At 34.5% G+C, this 27,069-nt stretch overlaps 1 long non-coding RNA gene across 1 annotated transcript in view; it reads left to right on the top strand.

Annotated features, from left to right (window-relative positions):
• The window catches only part of LOC149807305 (uncharacterized), a 119,847-nt gene that overhangs the window by 76,854 nt on the left and 15,924 nt on the right, over positions 1 to 27,069 (top strand). Inside the window, exon 2 of the long non-coding RNA XR_016414909.1 lies at positions 12,962 to 13,010. This is a non-coding gene — a long non-coding RNA (uncharacterized LOC149807305). The remainder of the gene's footprint in view (positions 1 to 12,961; positions 13,011 to 27,069) is intronic.

Below are 27,069 nucleotides of genomic sequence, written 5' to 3'. Positions count from 1 at the left end.
CAGATGGTTAGTTTAGCCAATTTGATTATACACTGTTAATTTATTAAGTTCAATTTTAAAGTTGTTTCTTGTCTCACCAGAAATGCAGTCTCAAGAAATTACAGGAAGAAAAATACATGTAATTTGAGAAATTGATTTCACCCTAAAGTTTGCCATGCAACTTAAGTACAGTTTTTGCTGCTCCCATCTGGAATTAAATTTAATATTCGATCATGGAAACTTGAGTAGAAAAATGGAAATTAGGTTTCTCATAGCATTCGTCAAACTTATAAACTTAATGCATAATTTTCTACACAATGAAATTTAGGAATTAAAGTGAAAGATTTATTTCATTTGCCTCAGTGTTTCCAACATTAATCAGGTTTTTTTAAATTTGATACAAGTGAACAAATCAGTTCTTGTATAAAATTGAGTAAATTAGATATTTTTGCAACTGAGGAGGAATGAAAAATGAATCTGGAATGATAAAAAAAATTCTCAGTGAAAATGTTTTCAGTTTTTAATTTAACTGTTTGAAAGAAAAAAGAGTTTAGATCATGTTGCTTTCAGTCATCTGGCATTCAGCATCCAGCTTTTGTCATCCACTTGCAAACGTTTCTTATTGCTAGTCCTTTTGTTACCTATCTTTTAGAAAAGTCACGAACCTTTGCATGCAGTGTGATTTTGAAGTCTAGCTGATCCTAAATGAAAGTGGTGCCCCTTGGACATCCATTATTGCCACCTTAGCAACCATCTTGAAAATTGCCTTTCTCTACTCTATTATGAATTCTCATATTGACATGAAACTTAGAATAACACACTTCTTACGATACATAGGTGACTATTTCACTGTGGCCATGTTTTTTTTTTGCTACTCATTCTGAATGGGTCATTGTACTGACATAATGACCTCTGACATTGTATGAAGTGTTTCAGTAAAAACCCATCATTCATTAGTAGCATTGATAACAAAACTCAGAAGGAGTAATAACAAGATTTTCAAGATGGAAATCATGGCAGCCATCTGTATATGTCCTAAACAAAAATGGTGACCATCTGTCCTCCAACATGGTAGCTGCTGAGGTGCCTATGTTGAAAATCTTGTTATTGCTATGTACTCTTTCAAATGAAAGATTTTGAATGTTATACTTTATGGAAGTTATTTTTTTAAAAATTAATATCAGCGATAATTTTATTTCTATTTGAAGAAAATTCCTAATGTATTGATGATTTTAGCTTTCTGACATGAAAATGCCATGGAGAGACCATTTTTATTTGAAAAGTGCATCATGGAAAATATATTTTTAAATGTCACAACTAAATGCAAAGTAACTGAAAATATATTCTTAAATGTCACAACTAAATGCAAAGTAACTGAATATTTTTTGAGCAAAATTAAGTCAAAATAATTTTATAGAAGGCATGATTTTACTTTTGTATGTAATAATATGTAGTTCATAAACATTTTCTGAATGTTATAGAATATTCAGACAAAAACAAAACTAAAACAAAAGTTTACAAAAACATTCATGTTGAATGTATTGGCATTTTTGAGATTCCAAAATTATATAATACTGCAAAAACATCAAACAGACATATAATTTATGCAATTTAACTATGCATTTTTAAACTGAAATGCTGTAGTTGCTGATGCAACTGGCAGAAAAAGCAATATTGGCAACTTTTGATTCATCTGCATATAGAAAAGATAAATACAATATACATGTTATGATATTTAAAAATATTAAACACATCCAATATCTTTCATTAAAAGTTAATTGATCACAGTATATTATATCACTTTTTTGTGCAAATGAAAACTATCAGCAACAGAATAATCCTTAGTTGATGATTTTTCTTGAATTGGGTTATCTATGTTTTATAGCATCCTCTGGCATTCAGAACCAAGGGCTGTTCAAGGGCTGCAAAGAAAAAACTTGGCAGCTCAGTTTAAATACACTAGCTCAGATATGGTGAGTTACTGGTGAAGTATATCATAACAATAGTATTGAATAATAATAATAGTGAAGCTTTATTTTCACCGTGCACAAGTAATTTGAAGGGAGCTGCATTAAGTAGTGGTTCATTGGTTAGTGTGCCAGAATCTGGGCCAGCTACCGTTGTTCATCATTGGACAAGGAACTTTACTTCAGTTGCCTCAGCACTAAATAACCTACCTATGTTGCTGTGCCATAAAATACAAAACCAAATAACTCATTTATCTAAATATTACCGAATTTCCATAACTGTATCATGTTTATAAGCCTTTCTGGGGGAGGTTTTATAACCTGTATCAATAAAATTATATCATGGCTTTACAACATTGGATTACATAAGATTAATATGACATTATGTCTTAATTGATGTCATGTAATATCTTAAGCATATGTGCTGCCAAAAATATTTATGTGCACTATATGTGTGTGGTTTTGTTGTTCATTGATTTCAATCTTGTTGGCAAAGCTTACTAAAGATAAAAGTAATTTAACTCATTTTATCTTTTTTTAAAATACCAGCACTCATTTAGGATCCTCTTTTTTTAGCAGTGAGATTTCTATCCTTTCTTTTTGTGATACATTGCAATTATTCTTTTTTGAGAAATATGATATAGTTATTGACCCATGTTGGGGTGAATATGAAGTTTTAAGAATCAGTGAACCTCATGCTGAATGATGTGAAGGTCCATATGAACCAGTAAACCTCATGTTGAATGATGTGAAGGTCCATATGAACCAGTAAACCTCATGTTGAATGATGTGAAGGTCCATATGAACCAGTAAACCTCATGCTGAATGATGTGAAGGTCCATATGAACCAGTGAACCTCCTGTTGAATGATGTGAAGGTCCATATGAACCAGTGAACCTCATGCTGAATGATGTGAAGGTCCATATGAACCAGTAAACCTCATGCTGAATGATGTGAAGGTCCATATGAACCAGTGAACCTCATGCTGAATGATGTGAAGGTCCATATGAACCAGTAAACCTCCTGTTGAATGATGTGAAGGTCCATATGAACCAGTGAACCTCCTGTTGAATGATGTGAAGGTCCATATGAACCAGTGAACCTCCTGTTGAATGATGTGAAGGTCCATATGAACCAGTGAACCTCCTGTTGAATGATGTGAAGGTCCATATGAACCAGTGAACCTCCTGTTGAATGATGTGAAGGTCCATATGAACCAGTAAACCTCCTGTTGAATGATGTGAAGGTCCATATGAATCAGTGAACCTCCTGTTGAATGATGTGAAGGTCCATGTAAACCAGTAAACCTCCTGTTGAATGATGTGAAGGTCCATGTAAACCAGTAAACCTCATGTTGAATGATGTGAAGGTCCATAGGAATCAGTAAACTTCATGTTGAATGATGTGAAGGTCCATATGAACCAGTAAACCTCATGTTGAATGATGTGAAGGTCCATATGAACCAGTGAACCTCCTGTTGAATGATGTGAAGGTCCATATGAACCAGTGAACCTCCTGTTGAATGATGTGAAGGTCCATATGAACCAGTGAACCTCCTGTTGAATGATGTGAAGGTCCATATGAACCAGTGAACCTCCTGTTGAATGATGTGAAGGTCCATATGAACCAGTGAACCTCATGTTGAATGATGTGAAGGTCCATATGAATCAGTAAACTTCATGTTGAATGATGTGAAGGTCCATATGAATCAGTAAACTTCATGTTGAATGATGTGAAGGTCCATATGAACCAGTGAACTTCATGTTGAATGATGTGAAGGTCCATATGAACCAGTGAACCTCCTGTTGAATGATGTGAAGGTCCATATGAAGCAGTAAACCTCCTGTTGAATGATGTGAAGGTCCATATGAATCAGTAAACCTCATGCTGAATGATGTGAAGGTCCATATGAACCAGTAAACTTCATGTTGAATGATGTGAAGGTCCATATGAACCAGTGAACCTCATGTTGAATGATGTGAAGGTCCATATGAATCAGTAAACTTCATGTTGAATGATGTGAAGGTCCATATGAATCAGTGAACTTCATGTTGAATGATGTGAAGGTCCATATGAACCAGTGAACCTCCTGTTGAATGATGTGAAGGTCCATATGAAGCAGTAAACCTCCTGTTGAATGATGTGAAGGTCCATATGAAGCAGTAAACCTCATGCTGAATGATGTGAAGGTCCATATGAACCAGTAAACTTCATGTTGAATGATGTGAAGGTCCATATGAACCAGTAAACTTCATGTTGAATGATGTGAAGGTCCATATGAACCAGTAAACCTCATGTTGAATGATGTGAAGGTCCATATGAACCAGTAAACCTCATGTTGAATGATGTGAAGGTCCATATGAACCAGTAAACCTCATGTTGAATGATGTGAAGGTCCATATGAACCAGTAAACTTCATGTTGAATGATGAGAAGGTCCATATGAACCAGTAAACTTCATGTTGAATGATGTGAAGGTCCATATGAACCAGTAAACCTCATGTTGAATGATGTGAAGGTCCATATGAACCAGTAAACCTCATGTTGAATGATGTGAAGGTCCATATGAACCAGTAAACCTCATGTTGAATGATGTGAAGGTCCATATGAACCAGTAAACCTCATGTTGAATGATGTGAAGGTCCATATGAACCAGTAAACTTCATGTTGAATGATGTGAAGGTCCATATGAACCAGTAAACTTCATGTTGAATGATGTGAAGGTCCATATGAACCAGTAAACTTCATGTTGAATGATGTGAAGGTCCATATGAACCAGTAAACTTCATGTTGAATGATGTGAAGGTCCATATGAACCAGTAAACCTCATGTTGAACGATGTGAAGGTCCATATGAACCAGTAAACCTCATGTTGAACGATGTGAAGGTCCATATGAACCGGTAAACCTCATGTTGAACGATGTGAAGGTCCATATGAACCAGTAAACCTCCTGTTGAATGATGTGAAGGTCCATGTAAACCAGTAAACCTCATGCTGAATGATGTGAAGGTCCATACAAACCAGTAAACCTCATGTTGAATGATGTGAAGGTCATATGAACCAATAAACCTCATGTTGAATGATGTGAAGGTCCATATGAACCAGTAAACGTCACATTCAGAACATGATGTGATAGGTTTAATACTTTTTAAAGCTACATATTCACCAAAACAGAGGTACATAATTGTTTTATTACTTGATATAGTGAAAATGTTTTGGATATCTTACTTGTTTAGTGTAAAGTGATGATACCGTTGCAGATGCACGACACCACAAAAATCTGATGTCTAAAACAGTAGTATGCCATGAAGTATAAAATAACACATGATTTTGTATGAGGCAAGAAAAAGTGTTTCTTAATGGGATGTATGTTATATTTGTTTAGCATTTAAGTTGTATAATTTGGAAAAGAAAGTCATGATATACTGTGGTAGACCCATGAGCCCAGGCACAGGATTTGTCAGACTCTGCTTAACCCTGCAGTCTGTGTGCAGGATTTGTCATATGCTGCTTAACCTTGGGGTTTGATCACATAATTTGTCAGACACTACTTAACCTGGAATCCAGGTGCAGGATTTTGTCAAATGTAGTCTAATCATGGGGTCTGAATACAGGATTTTGTCATACCCTGCTTAACCCTGGAGATACATGCTCATTCTAGAAAAATAAAGTGATCATTAAAATGGAGGAAAACAGAACCAAAAGGTTTTCAGTGTTGTGATATCAAAGAAAAATAAACGAATTTATTGTAGATATTTATCGCTTTGTGGAGCAATTCACTAACAGCAAGTGTCACTGTACATGCTTTCAGGTTTATCAGCATAAAAACATGCACATTCTACCATATGTCACATCTGTTGATGAATAGTCTTAAAAATGTGCACATTCTACCATATGTCACATCTGTTGATGAATAGTCTTAAAAATGTGCACATTCTACCATATGTCACATCTGTTGATGAATAGTCTTCTTGAATCTGTGGAAACTTTTTAAAAAATGCCCAAGATAATGCTGTCAGTACTCCTGTATTATGATTAATTACAGAGACACATGTCCCTATTTTTTAGGAAGAAAGTACAATGCTATGAAGGGAACTTTTTGACATTCTATCATGAACAGCATGCAAACTAATCACTCATGTCACTATTAATGCATTAAGTCAGGTTGCTGATGTGCTAGAGGCAATATTTTACTCAGAGACTCTTGACACATTTCTAACATATTCTCTGATAATAATAAATAATGTGCTGCCAATAAACAGCAAAAGACCTGGTTTGCAGCTGAATAGTGCCTGGAAGAATATGGTATTAAGTCTTAGTAACATGGTTTGTTATACTTATCCTTTGATTTAAACAGAAATCTGACAGACAGTTATGCAATAGCAAATATGTGCATATACCATATTTGCCGTTCGCTAGTGACATTATTTAAATGTGCATTGAGTGGTTTCTCTTTCCCAGCACACTTGTTACAAGTCATTGCCCATCATAGATATTACAATACCTGTCTTGGATTCAACTGCTCTGGTGGCCTAGTGGTTAGAGCATCAGCTTGAATTTGGTAGGTCATGGGTTTGATACCAAAGACTTTTAAAAAATGGTACTAACAGCTACCTTGCTTGGCACTCAGCATTAAGAGGTTAGTGTTATGTTAGGACTGGTTAGCATGGTTTCAGGATAATGTGACTGGGTGGGACATCATGCTACATGTCTGCAGCATGATGCCCCAGTGCTAGACATCAATACAAACTGCCACATTGCAGACATTGTAGCGATACGACTGAAAAATTGTTGAAGCTGCGTTTTAAAAAAAGTCAAAAGTCCTGTCTTGGATTCAATATGTATCATAATAGTATTGTTTATAGAAATAAACTGATCATTATTATAAGTAAGTCCATGTTTATCAAAGTGAACATATCTGGTGTCAATGAGTAAGTTTATTTTAGGGTGTGCTAAATCACAAAAGTTTGTTTCTTTCCTTCCTGTTTTTCTTTTTAATCTCCACTAAACATAGATCATATACATTAATAATTTCAACATAGCATTTAAAATAATTAAGTAGGAAGCATCAATTTAAGACCCCATGATGAACTTGAAGTAGAAAGTGGTTCTTTACAGTTCTCAGTTGTTGACGTTGTCCATTCAAGACAAAATAGAAATATCTCTCAAGCTCTCGGGGACTTTGTGTGTGTGTGTGATTTGGATTTTTAACATATCTTTAACAATTTGAGTCATATTGCTATGTCTGCAGCATGTCTGTTTATAGTGATGTCTAGCATCGAAACATCGTGCCACAGATATGTGGCATCATGTCCCACCGAGTCACATTATACTGCCACCAGGCTGATCAGTCCTAACATTAACCTCTTATTGCTGCTAGTACCATTTTTATAAGCCTTTTGGTATGACTCGACTTGGGTTTGAACCTGTGACCTTCCACATCTGAGGTGGGTGCTCTAACCTATGCTACTGACTTGGTCAGTTCTTGGAACTAATTGCAGCATTTACTGGTGCAATTTCCTGCTGAAATTCAAATGTGTATTGAGTAGAATTTCAAATGGGCCACATGGAATGTGACATACAAGGTCATATTTTCCTCTGTGAGTGGATGTTTTGTGATTAGAAATTGACAGTTAAAGAGGTAAAATGACCTTTCTTGATTAAATTATATCCAAGTTAATGGTAGGCACTTGGTTACATTTAAAATGGGGGCAGGTTGGAGGCAGGTGCATCTTTTAAGCAGAATATGGTATGGACTTTATGGGGAAGTAGATTAATATTATATCTAATTTAGTATGGGGTATGCACACCATTGCAAACTATATTCAGTTGGAGAAAAAATATTTATGAGAATAAATCAAAATCTATGCAGGATATTTTTAAAGTATTTCAAACTTCTGTTGGCTTAATAAGAGCCATTATGTGAAAGATTGTAAACCTTGACCTGTATACTTTATGGGACATTGTAAATATAATGAAGAGAATAGATGCCGATTTTGCTGATACAAAATGCTTTGGCAAAGGTCAAAGGTCAAGGGCACTATAACTGAAAAAAGACTGAATGTTTCTTCATAATAACTTGAGGTCTTCTACAAATTTTGTATATAGCTTGCATTTGGGTAAGGAAAGTCCTGTTGATTTTGAGTCAAAAGGTCAAAATTCAAGGTCACTGTGATTGGGGAAAAAAGTGGTTTTCACACAATAGCATTAGTTCTAAATTGCACACCTGAACCATATTTGGTGGAAAGCTTAGGGTAAGGAAGAAGCCTATTGATCTTGGGTAAAAAGGTCAAAGGTCAAGGTTACTGCAGCTGAAAAATGACACGATTTCTGCACAAAAAGATTTGTTCTATATAACAGAAATGGACCAAACTTTGTGAATTGTTTGCACTTAGGGTACAGAAAAGGCCTTCTAATTTTCTGGTCAAAACGACAAAAGTCGAGTTCACTGTGACTGAAGAAGAGAATTGGTTTCTGCACAAATATTTTGGTCATCTACATAGAGGATATTAAATATGGGGTGGGTGTGTAATGTGACATTTACATTACTCTTGCTTACCTTCAGAACTGTGGTGAAAATATGGTAAACATCATAATCTTTCACTGTACTGAACCTAGTTGTGTTTTGTGAAGGAAGAGACAAACGATGATTCATTGTATAATCTAGAACAAGCCCATTAAGATTGTATACACATGTATGAATAAAGGTTAAAATGTTATTTCGGATGGGAACAGTTTTGCATTGGAACACCTTGGATAATTCTTTCATCATCCTTATTTAGTGTCACATAGAGATATGATATGTAGTTCTGTCTTAAAATTCTTTCTACAGCATGCAAAGTATCACAGATAATGCAAGAATCATTCCAGTTATTCCAAGCAATTACTGTGAATAAGCAAAACTAATTTTAAAGTGAAGTATACAAGTTAATGATGATGGTATAATCATCTGAAGTGTTCAAAGGGCATTTGATTAATGAGACCAGACTCTTGTGTATATTAAATAAATTATGTACACCTCTTTATTACTTTAATTTCATGTGGGCACAGATAGCTAATGCAATTCCCATGGGATGTATCATTAATGCTTTGAAAAATTACTTTACTCTCATAGGATAAATGGAAAAACACATATCCAAAGCATAGTCTATCTGAGCAGAAACTTTTAAAATGATACAAATGATATGCTGCATGGTTTGTTTTGAGAAATATTCCTTTGCCCACTGAAATCTCCCCCATTTACATCCAGGGGTATTTGTGTGACAAGAATGATAAAATGAAAATGGTTTTAGTTTTGTTACATACAATTTTCTCATGCATAGTCTTCATCTGAAAATGTTTCAAAATTCAAGTAGTTTTTTTTTTCTCCAGCTACTCATTGGCCTTCATTCTCCATAATCCAGCATTTAATATTCATCCACACATTGGGTGGTTCCATAGCTTGTAAAATAATTGTTGGATTATGCGTATTATGCACACACCTGACTGTGAATGGTGTAGACCTAGATCTGCCATTAAATAGTGTGCTGGAGGATCATGAAAATCAATGCTATACATCTGACATGTAAACTGGACAGTGTACACCACTGTGCATTGATTATTTAACATAAATATATACTTTATAAAAATACACACACCCTTCTTTGGTCAAAATTCTCGTTAAAAAACCCCTTTATGAGTGCACTTGTCACAATCCTATGATGCTCTCCAGGACAGAAGTGGCTACTAAAAGTCAACTTAAAAACATCAACATTTTCTTGGAACTAACTACCATGCATGCCTGGTGACTCCTTTCACTTTTACAGTGATATTTATATTACTCTTCAAAATGGATGTTGCAAGCATTTCACCATGATCCTATTCAAAGAGAGGATCTCACAACATAGGCTAAGAGAGCTAGCTCTTCTAGTGGGTATGATGACACCATTGGCATGATTATTGTGATGAAATTTGGCCTGATAGAATTTACCCAAAACAAAGTTAAGTGCACATTTTAGCTACAATAATACATTGAAGCCAGCATGCAATAGCAGATCTTAGTCTACAATCTGCAGTTTTTATGCATGTGATGGCATTGATGGTTATTTCCCCTTTGAGGTCATGGTCAGCAGTAGTTGTTGTTGTTGTGGGGTTTAATGCCATTTTTCAGCACATGATAGGCTATACATGGCGTCAGTATTAATGGTGGAGGAAGAACCAGGGAAAACCCTGGAAAGAACCACTGACCCATGAGAAGCTACTGGCAGGCTTTCTCGCATACCCACATTGGCCGAATCTGAGACTCGAACAGGCGCAGACAGAGGTGAGATGGCAGTGATCCATAACGGAGAGCACTTTAGACCACTTGGCCACATGGGGCCAACTGGTCAGTAATATATTAATGTGCTATTAATAACCTTACCTGAAAAAATAATAATCATAATAATAATAATACTTTCTGGCATCTATTTCTTTAAAAATAATGCACTTACTTTATTGTACTTAACTGCATTTTAATTTGTTTTCTTTCTACTGTTCTTGAAGTAAGGTTTCAATAGAATCTGCCTGATGATAATTTGTTATGCATTAGAAGTTTCTTTCTATTTCCAGATAATTATTTTGTAGCAGCAGATAAAAATATCTCTGAAGACTGACAGATTTTTTTTAATGTATATAATTATGTTTCACATTAAGTAAATTGAGGAAAATGTTGCCTGATTACAAGTTGTAATCTCTATAAATCTTTTAGAACTTTTTAATGCAAAAAATTTATATCATTGACCTAAACACTCAATATGCAATGACCTTTTTTTCTTCAAAAATCATTGTCATCTGTTGTCCTAAGTTATGATTAAAATGATAAAACAAAATTAGTTGACAATCTCTTAAGTGAAGTAAACTTTAATAAGGTAGCATATCTTTGTGGCTTATTTCTGGCACATATATTTCTGTTTAATTTTATTCTTCACACCTGGTTCACTTCAAATGCCAAATTTTCATGAGGCATACTGCTTCATGCAGCACACTTTTAGCACAGAGTATTACACATAAATGACCAGAGTATTTCCTGGCACACATGTGGCAAACAAGTCTAGTTTTGGCAAACTTCTGGCAACAAGAGTTTTTGTGCCAAAAGTGGGTCAGAACTGTACCACTATCAGCACACACATCTGTAAATTGACACACATCTGTGTGCCACATCTTTGCAGAAAACTTATAATTTTTGTAAGGGATGATTTTGGAAACAGTGATTGCCTGCATGAAAACCAAACCATTTTCAAAGCTTTTGTTTACTCATGGATATGTTTAATATTACATGAAACCATATGCACTGAATCCATGGTTGTTCCATTTCATACATAAAAAATTCCATTTGAAAATTCTTACATAAAGTATATATATATATATATATATATATATATATATATATATATATATATATATATATATATATATAAGGGAAAGTATTTTGTCTCCAGATCTTAACCAACTTTGGCATTGCAAATCATTAATTACATCTAAAATATAAAATAACTTTTGTCAGTCTTCATGTGATTTTCTAAGGGTCAAGGACATTTTGTAATGATGCATGTATACGAAGAAATAATCCAGCTAATTACTACTGTACACCTTCATGGGTTGAATTTTTTAGTCAACACATTTTTTTCATTGTTCATAATGGAGTCATTACCTTTGATGATGTATATTATACAGTACTTTTTCAGTATTAATTCAAAAGTCATTCATGCATATACATTTATTTAATGCTTTTTCAAGGACTTGCATTTTGCTCACTTTTCTTGCTCTGGTTTTCAGATGTGGCATGAATAATCTGGATTAATTTCCTTAATGCCTATATATTTAAATTTCCTGCAAAAACTCAAATGCTAATAAAAATTTTCTTTACTAGAGTCATTTTCTGTAATTTCTTTTATTTTCCATAAAGAACGTCTCTTTCATAAAGACTGTATTATTCGCTGTTTGCAGATGCATACAAATATTCTGTCATACATTGTCGCAAGCCATGGACTAATATTGCTCTTTACTGGTGATGGCTGCTTCTGAAAAGATTTCTTTGTTTATCATGAATATGCATAAACAAAAGTATGTATTGACAACACAAGCTTTTCATTTCAATGAAATTGCCTTTGTTATGATTGATATGACTGTATTCGGATGAGAAACTTTGATTGGCTCATTCATTCATTGTAAGAGGTCATGTTCAGTCAACCTTCTAAGAAAACTTTACTCTGGCTTGCAATAATTGGTTAGGCATGTTCATCCATTTACATTATAACCAGGAAATCTTATCACAGGCAGAGTGAAAAAGGCACTGCCTTATGACTATAAGTGCCAGCAGCACATCAGAGGTTGATGGTGCTGGTGGTAGTAGCAGTAGTTCAGGTGAATTATTTTTTAGTTAAAATAGTACACTTTTCAGTGGAAAACAAAGTTTGTCATTTTCAAGGAAACAAACCACCACACTGTCATATTAATTGAATCCCCATATTTAAAAAAATTGGATCGGCCAAGAAAACAGTCTACTTGTTGCAATACTAGCTAGCTCACAGCTGTATGTGCATGCAGCTGTTGTTTTCAGTTGTTTTTAGTAGTTTATATCAAACTATTTTAATATCTACATTAAACAGCTAGCTTGGGTTCACCTGTTGTGTTTGCTTGCATAGTTTTAGTTAGTGTATTATGTGTGCTGTTCTTAACAGTCAGAATGGAGCTGTGAAAAGTGCTATAGATAACACATGTCTTGTCAGAGACTTTTGACATCTAAGCAACATAATGGTTCCCATGCTTTGTTTAAAAGGAAAAGTAGGCTTGTGTAGTGTAATTAGGTTTCAAGGCCAGTCTAAATACACAGACAAATACTACAGGAGATTGAATAATTAACATTCAGTACCAGTAAGAATTGCCAGGAATAAATCTTACACTCCAGAAAGCAAATAAAAAGTACATTTCTAATTCAAAACCTGTGTTCTTCTGTAAATATTTACTCAACTTTATTTTTCTCAAACTCTTTACAGCTTATGAAGTAGAAAGATGGATTACTGAAAGATTCATTGTGAGGCTGAGGTAATGTACAAACACTTCTCATTGACTCAATATCTCAAAAATTGCAGTTCTAGGAACTGTTCATTTTGGATTTTTTTTGGATTTATATTATTTCATGGTGATGAAAGTGCTGTGGTGATTAAATTTTAAGAATAGGAATTCAACATTTTAAAAGTCAGGCCTTGAACCTTACTGTATGAGTCTATATATTTTGTTCTTTGAAGCAAAATTATGCTTATTTCCTTGTTTACTGGGCTAATTGGGTTTGATAATTGATAGTCATTAGTCTTCAACATTTTCTTCCATCATGTTATCTCCTTTGGTGAATGTATATGTTGTAGAAATTAAAGGTATTTTTTTCACTTACAAAAATATCTAGAGGATCTCATTTTTATTGATCAAAAGAGCTTATAGGATGACCAATTGACCATGGTCCATAAACTTACAGCTGTCTGTTAGCACAAGTTTGTTATCACTACTCCAAAGAAACTGCGTGGAGGATTTCATTGAAAATCTACACACACATTCATCCCAAGGTCTATTTTGGTCCTAATTGGATGGTCATGTCTATAGGGGTTTTCATTTAAAGTCTTCTTATGGTATCTACATGGTCACAAATGAAAATGGTGCTGATTTGACATCCAGTATGGCATCCATGGCAGCCATATTTAAACTCTTGTTATTGCTACTTGTCCTGAATGGAAAGGTATATTGACATGGGATTTTCACCATCAGACTTTTGATATTTAGTTGGACCTACATGAAATTTATGCTGATCTAACATGGCAGCCTTCTTGAAATTTACTTTTTCTAAATGGAGAGTCATATTGACATCAAGCTGTCACCAGATGACTTCTTATGATGTCAAGTTCATCCTAAATGGAATTTGTGCTAAGACATGAAACATATCCTAGCTGAAAATTCATACAGGAGGGCAAATCTGTCAACCTTAAAATGTATTTCAGATCAACACTTGAGCAGTTGTGTATAATTGCCTGGACTCAGTATGGGAGTAAACCATTTGATTTCATCAGCAAAGACTGATCTCCATAAAAACAGTTGAAACTTCTCTAAATAACCGAGGAACAAATAAATTAAATAAGCCCAGTGTTAATTGAAGTTTTTATTTGTAACTATGAGTTTGCACTACTGCATAGGAACAATGGAGATATATTTGAATATAATAGCAACTCACTCCACCCCTACAACTGAAATGGTTCTGTTCCAGTCAATAGTCCACAATAGTGCAAGCTATATGCATGTGACTTTACCATTACAATAGCTTATATTACAGTGGGTTGTGTATATGAGTATTTTGGAGCTGCTGTCTGCATTTCTGACTATAATATAGAAAAGATTATTCTGCCTCTAACTAAAAAAGGATTAAGATATTTTGGAAGAGGAGGATTTTTAACTTTGGATGAGAAACTATTAACACTTCTGTATTGTTTGGTACTTGGCTGAGTATGCCAGATGGCTTTGCAAACATTTCTTTTTGCAATATTTTTTACCCTCAAATGAGCAACATTTGTTAACAGGATTCATTGACAACAAGCGCAAAGAAGCCTTTATGGCTTGTTGTTGATGGTTCACTAATTAGATGTCTTCTAAAAAAAATAAACAAGAATTTATTTTTAATCAAGAGTAAAACACATCTTCCCAAATTATTAAACCAAACTCTTGTTATATCCATATTCATATTATAATGAAGCATGTCATTGTAGGGTTCCACTGTATGTCCACTACAGCAGTCACCTTGAAATCTTGTTATGACTCAAGAATATATGAGTTGGTTTATATACTCAGTAGGTAAAATAAAAAGTGCTATTTTCTTGGATCTCTGGAAAATCTTTTTTACCAGTACAGCATCAGTAACTTTTGTTTAATGTCAACTGCATGGAAGTTATTTTTAAAATAACTTGATTTGGATATATCGATCAGTTTGTTAGTACATCTGTCCTGAGAAACTGATTAGAATGATTATATAAAACCACTTGATATGGACAAATGAAATTTGGTAGGCATATTTAAATATATATGAAGATAATTTAATTTGATTTTTATGCCATTATAACATATTTTTTTCAATTTTTGAACATGTTTATTAGCATAATTTATTGATAGATTTTACATTTTAGCTCCGCTGGTCATTGACCAGAAGAGCTTATGCAATGTCCTTTTGTCTGGTGCCCAGTGTCCATTAACATAAGGTTGCTATTGCTTAGAGACACATTCATTCTTAGTTTGTCCAAAATGAAATATTATGCTTTAGACATCCAATATGACTACTATGGCAGCTATTTTGAAAATCTTGATGCCAGTACTACACCTAAACAGATGGTCTCATTGACATGGGGTTTTCACCAGAAGAGTTCTTATGATGGTTTTTAACAAAAATGCTAGTGATCTGGCATCCAATATAGCCACCATAGCATACAGCTTAAAATGTTTCTTATTTCTATTCCTCAAAATTGGATGGCCATATCAACACTGGTATTTTCACAGAAAGTTAAAAAGTAGAAACTGTCTTATCTTGGATTCCTGATATTTTATTTTGGCCAGGGTTTAAAAGATCTTTTAAGACCTTTTATTTGTTAATGAAAATCATGACAGTATGATCACATGTAAGCCACTTACCCGGTAGTTGTATTTTATAGGCATGTTTGTAAGTATATGTAGATGACTTGGTCAGATGTATGTGCCATTATTACAACAAATTTTAGCTCAGGTAGCCATTACAGTATGGTCCTATGGCCATTGTGTGTAATCCATCATCCATGTTGTGTCATCCATTGTTCTTGGTTCACAAGCATTGCTATTTTCAACATAATAAAAAAAAAACACTGTGCCACATAGGATGAAACATGTTAGAAATGTTTCTAGACATGATCTAGCAAATGTTTGTTCTGGATGGCTCTCCTAACATTGGTATGGCTTCCATAGCAACTAAAATGGAAAATCCATCTTCAACTTTTCTCTAGAATGTCTGAGCCAGTTTCAATCAAATGTGCTTGTTTGGGGATGCTCTATCATAATTATGTTCTGGGTGTCTTATTCCGTAGCAGTAGTGTTGCTTCCATGGCAAGATGGATGCTAAATTTATTGTCAACTTTTTAACTTCAAACCAGAAGAGCTGATGTGATGGCTTTTTATGTCCATAAGCACAAGTTGCTATAGCTACTTGTCCTAAACTTCTTGGCTGAGTGCCATTAAATTTTCATGCACTCATTCTGAGGTGTAGTTGCCACAATGGTCACCTTGAAAATCTTGTCATTATTACTGTATTGGAACTGATGGTTCAAAATTGTTTTTCACTAAAGGACTTCAATTTGATGCCTTGTTGGCCCCAAATGATCATGGAGCTGATCTGACATTTACTAAATCCACCACAGCAGCAGTGTTGAAAATCTTGTTCTGGTCACCCCATCTGAATGGAAAATCTTGTCCTGGTCAATCCATCTGAATGGAAAATCTTGTTCTGGTCACTCCATCTGAATGGAAAACCTTGTTCTGGTCACTCCATCTTAATGGAAAACCTTGTTCTGGTCACTCCATCTTAATGGAAAACCTTGTTCTGGTCACTCCATCAGAATGGAAAATCTTGTTCTGGTCACTCTGTCTGAATGGAAACTCTTGTTCTGGTCACTCCATCTGAATGGAAAATCTTGTCCTGGTCACTCCATCTGGATGGAAAATCTTGTCAACATAGGGCTTTCATCAGGAGACTTCTTTAGATGATTATGTAAATAAAACTGGTGCCAGTCTGACATTCATTGTGGTATGGCCATCATTAAAATCTTGTTATTGTTCAAAAGTATTAGAGATGGTTTCAGCACTTGGCAGTTAAAACGGTCTTATATTGGATTCCTGGAAAATCTTTCAGGCTAGTGGAGGGTCAGTCTGATTTGAGGGACTCTTATTTCATGAACTTGTATTCACCTTGATTGGATTGTTTCCTAGAACAGGCTTTATGAATTTGGGTCCAGGTTGACTTCTCTAGCAACAATGGGGTTGCCATAGCAATTATATGGAACACCATTTTCAATTTCTTTTCCAGAACAGATACATTGATCTTAAAGGTTACTGGCTATACTCTAACGTTTTTCTATTTTTATCAGATTTGCATTACATGATTAAAAGTAGTTATACTTGGACAAAAACAACCAAAAAATTATCAAGTGTAAAGAAGAAATAATAATTGAATTACTCAAATAAAAGTATACAACACTGTTACTTCCCCTTAGCTATGATTTCCCACCTATAGAGGACGCAAACCAGAAATGACGTACATTTATCGTAACAAGACGAAGTACATGCTTCTTATTGTCAGAAATAAAACACTATAAACTATGGATAGGGAACATTTAGACAAAACTATTGAAAACTAATTTACTGTTCAGCCTTATATAACTATGCATGCAAAACACACTAGATTGTGATGCTTTCAAAACTGTTCCATTCTTTAAATTTATTTTGAAAATTCCCTTTAATACAGATAAAAAGGAATCAATGCTGGCTTCCCTATATTTGCCAACTTTGTAAAAAAAACAATCCACAAACTTAAAAGATTTAAAAGGAATCAAAGTTGGCTTCCTTAAGTCATAAAAAAAATCAGCATGCTTAAAAGAATCCAAAGTCAGTTTCCATGGTTGGCTTGCTTTGTAATAAAATAACCTTTGTATTTGATATCCTGTTGGTAAGTTTAAGCAGTGAGTTTATTGTTTGCTGCCAGTTGTGTTTATTCATCACCCAGGCTTCTATTTGTTTGCCATACATAATCATAATTGATACAAACAGGCATTGATGGTCATAGGGTAAACAGTACACACACCAGTAACTTGCTTTAGTAATACTTTTGTAACCCTTGCCAGCAAAATGATTATCATTTGCACTCACAGTGAATGTATTTTTAAATAATGATTTTTATTTGCGAGATACCGTCTTATAGTTAACTTGGATACAATACAGTCTTGGTCATTTTGTACCTTATAATGCATCATGCATGAATGGCAAGTGCCTTCAAGCAGTTGGGTGATGTTTCCTTCTCATTTGCGATTTTGTTATCTGACATAAGCGATATACACTAAAGTAAGGATGCATATGCCAGCTGGCATTTGCTACATATTCAGAGTTCGTGGATATATTTTTTTCTTTAATAAATTTTGCATCATGAAAAATGAAGGAATAAATGATAACAATGAAAGGATAATTTCTTTCATAATATTTTCAAACAAGTGTTTGGTTTATCTATTTTATTGTACCATGCAGTGGGGGAAGGCACAAATTCAACACAAAGTTATTTCTTTTCTTAAGTCTTGGGATATATACCTTGATGAAAAAAAGTTTCACCATTAGTTCTGGGACAGGAAAACAATTTTTTATTGTGTCCCAATATATACGGTAAATAAGGTATATATATATATATATATATATATATATATATATATATATATATATATATATATATATATATATATATATATATATATATATATATATATATATATATATATATATATATATATATATATATATGACTGATTCTACAGATTTATACACCTATAAATGATAAACATCCCAGAGTAATACCTCATATTTCCTTTTTACATCTTTTTGAGTTCATATTGTTATAATAATTCTAAGTAAAGAGTTTGATCAATGTCTACACTCTGCATATTCAAAAAGTATTATGATTATTTTAAACATTAACATTTTACATCTGCAGTAACATTGCTGTATTGTAATCCTTTATTGATATATTTTACGTATGCACTTTCCATCCCTCTTCTCATATGCACCATAGAGCTTTTTAAGGGATTTAGGAGGATTTTATGATGTTCCCATCCCTCACCCTATTCGATCCCACAGCTTCAATCCACTTTTTTGTGGTAAACAGGATTTTTCAGATAAAGAAAGAACCCTTTTGTCCCATCATCTCTTCTTTGGTTACATCCATATGCAACACAGTGCACCATATTTACTGTACAAAAGCATGATTGTAAGATATATCACAGAGACATTTATGTAGGGAAATAAAACACTTGAATGGCTAGGTGGAATAGAAGGGATAAATGTAAGTCATATCCGTTTTTATCCCGCCGAAACTACCGATTGTTTACAGAGATTGATGAATAATTTTTTAATTTAAAAATCTAATTTTTAAGTCTAATTAAACATTTGATGGTGTGCTTACATAACAAATGTGTTTTTTATGACTAAAATAATATCACATGTTTGTACAGTATAGGAGGCCAGTGAGCTTTAATCAAACTTGGGAGAAATGTTTCTTAGGAAATGTTGTATCAGAACTGAGTTTGTGGTGGCTTTCCTTTGAACAGTTTGGCTTCCTTAACAACGATATCGGAAACATATTTTAACTTCTTTCCTGGAACAACAAATCCAATTTTAATTGAATGGAACCATTAAAGGACATTGCATCTAAGGGGGCCACCTCTAGACCTACTAATGATGCTCACTGCTAATCAAATATGGCTTTTGTTACTAATATTTAAAAATAAAATAAAAATGTTGTTACTACTACAATAATAGAATAAAATGATGATATAATGACTTTCTACCAAAACTGCATAACCATGTCTGACCAAGTTGAACAGAGTCCTAGCACAAATACCTTCTACATTCATCCCGATGAATTTACTCAAAGAACACTTAAACAAAGTGTCAAACACCACTGATTTTTAACAAATAACTGAAAGTTGTTCTCACATTGGAGTATTTCATGCCAAGACATGTGCCTTTTCACTACTACATATACCAATGTATGTCAGGTGACCAATATGAAGTCCACTTGAGCCTCTTGTACATCTTTCAACTTCATTTTAAGAAAATGCTCTGCATAATTATCCAGATTAAAAACTATTGATACTGTAACATCGCCCTCTTAGTAAAAGGGGTGGTTAATTGGGTCTGGCTGGCGTTATCTTGAGGATGACTTCTCTCAATATTATAACCCAGTGGGAGTTAAAGAAAAATGAGCAAGAATACTGGGGAGAAATAAAGCAATATGAGCCCCATTTGACAAGAAAATAACAAATTTAATTAGAACAAATTAATAACGGCAATTCCAATACTAGTTAGATTATATCAATAGAATTTAATAGGTGTGTCTAATTTGGATTTATTTCATCATCATAATGAGAGGTGAAAAGAGTGCAATGTCCGTGATTGATTGCATCACCTTCCTTCCCTTTGACTGTATATCAACATCTCTTAGTTCATCCTTCCTAAGCTCTATGCTTTGCCCCTTCATGGACTTCCTGGTCCTTTTATTCTGACCTCATTCTTCTTTCTTTACCCGGACTTCTGTCTTCAGACTGTCTTCTTTTTATCTCAGAAAGCTGTTCCTTAAAGGACAAAATTACCTCATAATTCTCTATACCTCACTCTCTAGAGGTACATACAGTTAACTTACGTTATTCAGAGCATGTTGCTATCCACACACTGCGTAAATTCTGACTTAGTACGGTCGAACATTGACCTCGCTTCAAGTGGCAGGTCTTAAGTTACCATGTGAGCATCTATCGAATATTACCATATTATTTTACATGTGCTACTACATGTTTGATTACTATTGCATGAAAATCACAAAATGTAACTCACAGCAATCCTTAACCTACAAGATTATCTAAGCATTACAAAATCAGATATAGTTAGATAAGCATCATTAACTCATGATATCTGTGATGTCCTAACAAACAAAGAATGTTATTTCATATAACCCTATGAAATCCTACACATGAACATTTGGATTGCATACAATCAATTCTACTAATGAACTAATCACTGTATAGTTAAAAGGTAAATTGCATAACAATTCTATCATCAACACATTCCATGAAATTGAATAAAATAAATTGCGTAACAACTCTAGCATCAACACATTTCCATGGATTGAATAAATGATACATAATATGGAAACCTAGTCATGGCAAACACATTTGCATAAACAAGCAATCGAATAATAGAATATTGCATGAAACTAAAATTACATACGTTATTGCTGTTCTCTTTCAGAACTTGTGTGTCCTAGCACTAAAAATGTCTCTCTTTTTACAAGACAACCACCTGGTCCCTCGTTTCATGAGGAAAGCACTAATCTCTTTATGCTTTCCACGGAGTTGAGACTAAGTTTCCTCTTCTAAGAAATTTTCAGACTAAAGAATTTCGACTAAGGTCATCACTTTAAAGTCTGATTGCTCTAAAGTGTATGCCCTAATTTATTCTGCCCAATCATAAGCAGTATTCCCTAACTTTTCCCAAAGAAATGTTTCCTTTCATCAGGTTTAGACAGCTCAGAATCTGTGAATGACAGTGCATGACAATTTCCCTTTGAAAAAAATGATAAGTGGACACAGGTTCCTACCAAGTGGTTAGGATTGGTAGCTCAAATGTTTACTTTCTAAAGACAGTGTTAAGATACCCCAGTCAATTTCACTGAGTTGGAATGCTGTCCTTTGAAATTTACTCTGACATGGGAGAAGATGAACGAAGAAATGTTGAAGTGAGCCTTCACAAAGACTTTTCTGGCTTACTTGCAATAAAATTTTAATGCTTAATGCATCCAACTTTAAAGTTCACTGCAATTTAAAACTTGACACTACACAGATACATTCATATAAGAGTTTAAAGTAAATAAAATGTATTCCTCTACAATATAAACTTTGGTTGGTGATATAGATTGTTATTCATGTTTGTCCATACCATAACATAATGTCATATCATGGCATGACCAATGAGAATTGCATTTCAGCTCAATAACTTGTGAAGGACTTCATGGATTCAAATCAAAGCCTTTTTAGTAAGCAGATGTGGGTCATATTGGATTTCAATATTTTATGTCAAGATCTGACTGAAGCTCAACTAAAGTTTACATTTGCATATTGATCCAATTAAGTCTTTTCATTTGGAACATATTAGGAGTGACATACATTTTTCAGAATAGCAGATTTTTAGCATTCCTTTATTAAAGTCTTTGAACTGTTTTTCATATGAGGAGACTTGCATGTTTTACAAACATCAGGGATCTCCATGGGCTGTGTCAGCATAAGCTTGCATGAGAAAAGTTAACAGATGCAGTTAGACTAAATTCATTTTTTAATGGGTACACTGTGCTTTTCAGATGTAGCATTTTGTTTGCTCCAAGAGCAATACTAACAGATAATTGGCCCATCAACTTTTCTTTGAGACCACCCTTAATTTTCAACTGGCTCGTTGTTTTTCTTACTTTGAATTGCTCCATGTAGGAAAGAATGCCATTGACCAATCAGTGATTTTCTTAGTTAGGGGACATAACTCCAGTGTTGGTTCTTGCAATGTCATTGTTTAGTACTGTTACATTTTTAGGATAAGGGCTTAGAGAAATGTATGGAGTTATCAAAGGCACTATAGCCCATTTTCTTTCCCTAAACTACCAGTAAACTTAATTTTTTTAGCTATCACCATCCTGAAACTCATTTTATCCCTACTCCTGATTGGAAACTCATATTGACATGAGGGGTTTACAGCTAAATGAAAATGGTCCAATCTGATATCCAATATGGCTACCACAGTGGCCATCTTGAAAATCTTATTATAGCTACTCTACTGAATGGATCATCATATCAATGGGGTTTTCACTAAAAGATTTCTTTTTATTTTATTGTTTTGCTTAAAAAAATGGTGAAAATCTGATATCTTTACTAATTCTGAATGAAAAGTATTATTGCCATGGTGTTTTCATCAGAAGACTTCATATGATGTACAGTTGGTCCAAAATGAAAATGCTGTCAATGTGATGTCCAGCATGGCCATCACAGCATCTATCTTGAAAATATTGCTCGGGCTACTCCTCCTGAATGGAAGGGATTTTATTAAAAATCTGTGATGATATCTAGTTGGTCCACTCCTCCAAAGTTGAAAATTGTATCAACATGGAGTTTTCACCAAAAGACTTTTTATAAAGCTTTGATGGTCCTAAATGAAGATGGTACCAAGCTGACATCCAGTATGTCCACTACAGCAGCTAGTTGACGCAAGTTGGCAATCTTATTATCACTGAAGAATATAAAAGATGGTTTCAACACTCAGCACCTTAAAAAAAATTGTCTTTTCTCAATGAATTACTGGGGGAAACATTCTGCCAGTAGAGAATCTGTACCTGTGAGGGACTCCTTTTTTCAGAGTTTGTTTGTCCATATGAATATGAAACAGTTAAAACTTTAAGTTATTTTTTGACAGGTATTTGATAAGGTGTTCTTTAAATGTTTTTCCCTATATTTCAGTAGGTCATAAAAGGGACTTTAGAGGAGTCACTGCACAGGTGTTACACACTAGATTTAACACCACAAGGACAATATATAATTGACTGGCACTAAATGATCATGGGATTATAGTGCTGTTTATTGCCTATTTATGCCCGCCACAATGTCTAAGCTAACCTCTAACACCTTTGCTGCTGTTTTTTTTTATATGGATTATATACTGTAATAAAACACCTGTAGAAAAAAGAGAAGAATAAATTAGCTGTGTGTAAACTATTGCTGTTTAATTTATTTCCTTGTCAGTTGATAACTTGCTCCAGAATTTTGCATAATTAATGAAACCCATGTTTTCTGGTTAGTCTGTAATTCTGAAAGGTATTTGGAGATACTGTACAGTTATACAGCAGACATATATGTCTTGGTAAGAGTTAATTAAGCCTTATTTATGATGACAAGTACATAACCTGATACTGACAAGGAGGGAAGGAGGCCAATTGAAAAGACTGTAAGGATTCCAGTTAGGTACAAATTAGAGTTCATTTTGTATGCTCTCTATATTCCTGTTCAGTTTCAATTTATGATGGAGTGTCAGACAGGTATGTTTTCCCCATTCATCTTCAGACTTAGAAATTGGCAAGAAATATTTTTAGAACTGTTTAGAATTAAGGAATTAATAGAAATCCATTCAATATTGCAGTCTTATGATAGACTTTGAATTCATTTATTTTCATAGGTATCAGTTTTTGTGGTTTTCTTGAAGACTGACAGTTTTGTTGATAGTTAAATTTGTAGATTTGTGAAGTAGAGTTGTTTTCAGAGAAGGCTGATTGTTTAGTTTTTGAATTTATTTTTGTAACAACCACAGATTCCACAAAAATTGATACCCCTTGAATAATTGTGAATACAGAGCATTATATTTCCATAAATAATGTGGAACTATTTTGATGTGGGCTGGTAGATAATCAGCACAGATCTGCTCATGGTCTGTTTTCTAGAACTGAAAATTTAGGGATGAAATTACCCCTTTCATGTGAAAAAAGAGGGGATGAATTGTCTGAAAATAGGAGGGATGTGTTTGTGTGTGTGTGATTTGGATCCTTAATGTAGCTTTAAAAAAATTCAATCATATTGCTATGATGTCTGCAGTGTGGCCGTTAAGAGTGATGTCTAGCACTGGGGCATCATGCTGCAGACATGTTACATCATGTCCCACCCATTCGTATTATCCTGACACAAGGTTGGCCAGTCCTAACACTAACCTCTTAACGCTGAGCACCTAGTGAGACAGCTGCTAGCACCAATTTTTCTTTGGTATGACAGCCAAGGTTCAACCCATGACATCCTATATCTGAGGCTGATGCTCTAACCACTTAGGCTGCTGGACTGGTATAGGAGGGATTTAAAGAAGATATACAGGCAGCACTAAAATATGGTTGAGTTATAAAGGCAATGCCTATAAATGTGGTTTACAAGTTGTAAAGGCAATGCCTGTAAATGTGGTGTACAAGTTATAAAGGCAATGCCTATAAATGTGGTTTACAAGTTGTAAAGGCAATGCCTGTAAATGTGGTGTACAAATTATAAAGGCAATGCCTATAAATGTGGTTTACAAGTTGTAAAGGCAATGCCTGTAAATGTGGTGTACAAGTTATAAAGGCATGCCTATAAATGTGGTGTACAAGTTATAAAGGCATGCCTATAAATGTGGTGTACAAGTTGTAAAGGCAATGCCTGTAAATGTGGTTTACAAGTTGTAAAAGCAATGCCTGTAAATATGGTGTACAAGTTATAAAGGCATGCCTGTAAATGTGGTGTACAAGTTATAAAGGCATGCCTATAATTGTGGTGTACAAGTTGTAAAGGCAATGCTTATAAATGTGGTGTACAAGTTGTAAAGGCAATGCCTGTAAATGTGGTGTACAAGTTGTAAAGGCTATGCCTGTAAATGTGTTGTACAAGTTGTAAAGGCAATGCCTGTAAATGGGGTGCACAAGTTGGAAAGGCAGTGCCTGTAAATGTGGTGTACAAGTTGTAAAGGCAATGCCTGTAAATGTGGTGTACAAGTTATAAAGGCATGCCTGTAAATGTGGTGTACAAGTTATAAAGGCATGCCTATAAATGTGGTGTACAAGTTATAAAGGCATGCCTATAAATGTGGTGTACAAGTTGTAAAGGCAATGCCTGTAAATGTGGTTTACAAGTTGTAAAGGCATGCCTGTAAATATGGTGTACAAGTTATAAAGGCATGCCTGTAAATGTGGTGTACAAGTTATAAAGGCATGCCTATAAATGTGGTGTACAAGTTGTAAAGGCAATGCCTGTAAATGTGGTGTACAAGTTGTAAAGGCTATGCCTGTAAATGTGTTGTACAAGTTGTAAAGGCAATGCCTGTAAATGGGGTGCACAAGTTGGAAAGGCAGTGCCTGTAAATGTGGTGTACAAGTTGTAAAGGCAATGCCTGTAAATGTGGTGTACAAGTTATAAAGGCATGCCTGTAAATGTGGTGTACAAGTTATAAAGGCATGCCTATAAATGTGGTGTACAAGTTATAAAGGCATGCCTATAAATGTGGTGTACAAGTTGTAAAGGCAATGCCTGTAAATGTGGTTTACAAGTTGTAAAGGCATGCCTGTAAATATGGTGTACAAGTTATAAAGGCATGCCTGTAAATGTGGTGTACAAGTTATAAAGGCATGCCTATAAATGTGGTGTACAAGTTGTAAAGGCAATGCTTATAAATGTGGTGTACAAGTTGTAAAGGCAATGCCTGTAAATGTTGTGTACAAGTTGTAAAAGCAATGCCTGTAAATATGGTGTACAAGTTATAAAGGCAATGCCTGTAAATATGGTGTACAAGTTATAAAGGCAATGCCTGTAAATATGGTGTACAAGTTGTAAAGGCAATGCCTGTAAAATGTGGTGTACAAGTTATAAAGGCAATGCCTGTAAATATGGTGTACAAGTTGTAAAGGCAATGCCTGTAAATGTGGTGTACAAGTTGTAAAGGCAATGCCTGTAAATGTGTTGTACAAGTTGTAAAGGCAATGCCTGTAAATGGGGTGCACAAGTTGGAAAGGCAGTGCCTGTAAATGTGGTGTACAAGTTGTAAAGGCAATGCCTGTAAATGTGGTGTACAAGTTATAAAGGCATGCCTGTAAATGTGGTGGACAAGTTATAAAGGCATGCCTATAAATGTGGTGTACAAGTTATAAAGGCATGCCTATAAATGTGGTGTACAAGTTGTAAAGGCAATGCCTGTAAATGTGGTTTACAAGTTGTAAAGGCATGCCTGTAAATATGGTGTACAAGTTATAAAGGCATGCCTGTAAATGTGGTGTACAAGTTATAAAGGCATGCCTATAAATGTGGTGTACAAGTTGTAAAGGCAATGCTTATAAATGTGGTGTACAAGTTGTAAAGGCAATGCCTGTAAATGTTGTGTACAAGTTGTAAAAGCAATGCCTGTAAATATGGTGTACAAGTTATAAAGGCAATGCCTGTAAATATGGTGTACAAGTTATAAAGGCAATGCCTGTAAATATGGTGTACAAGTTGTAAAGGCAATGCCTGTAAAATGTGGTGTACAAGTTATAAAGGCAATGCCTGTAAATATGGTGTACAAGTTGTAAAGGCAATGCCTGTAAATGTGGTGTACAAGTTGTAAAGGCAATGCCTGTAAATGTGTTGTACAAGTTGTAAAGGCAATGCCTGTAAATGGGGTGCACAAGTTGGAAAGGCAGTGCCTGTAAATGGGGTGTACAAGTTGTAAAGGCCATGCCTGTAAATGTGGTGCACAAGTTGTAAAGGCAATGCCTGTAAAT

Source organism: Sinohyriopsis cumingii, chromosome 1 (assembly GCF_028554795.1).
Source record: "Sinohyriopsis cumingii isolate HCF-2022 chromosome 1, ASM2855479v2, whole genome shotgun sequence".
NCBI lineage: Eukaryota > Metazoa > Mollusca > Bivalvia > Unionida > Unionidae > Sinohyriopsis > Sinohyriopsis cumingii.
Note: the sequence above shows the minus strand (reverse complement) of the source record. Positions and strands in the feature narration are given on the sequence as shown.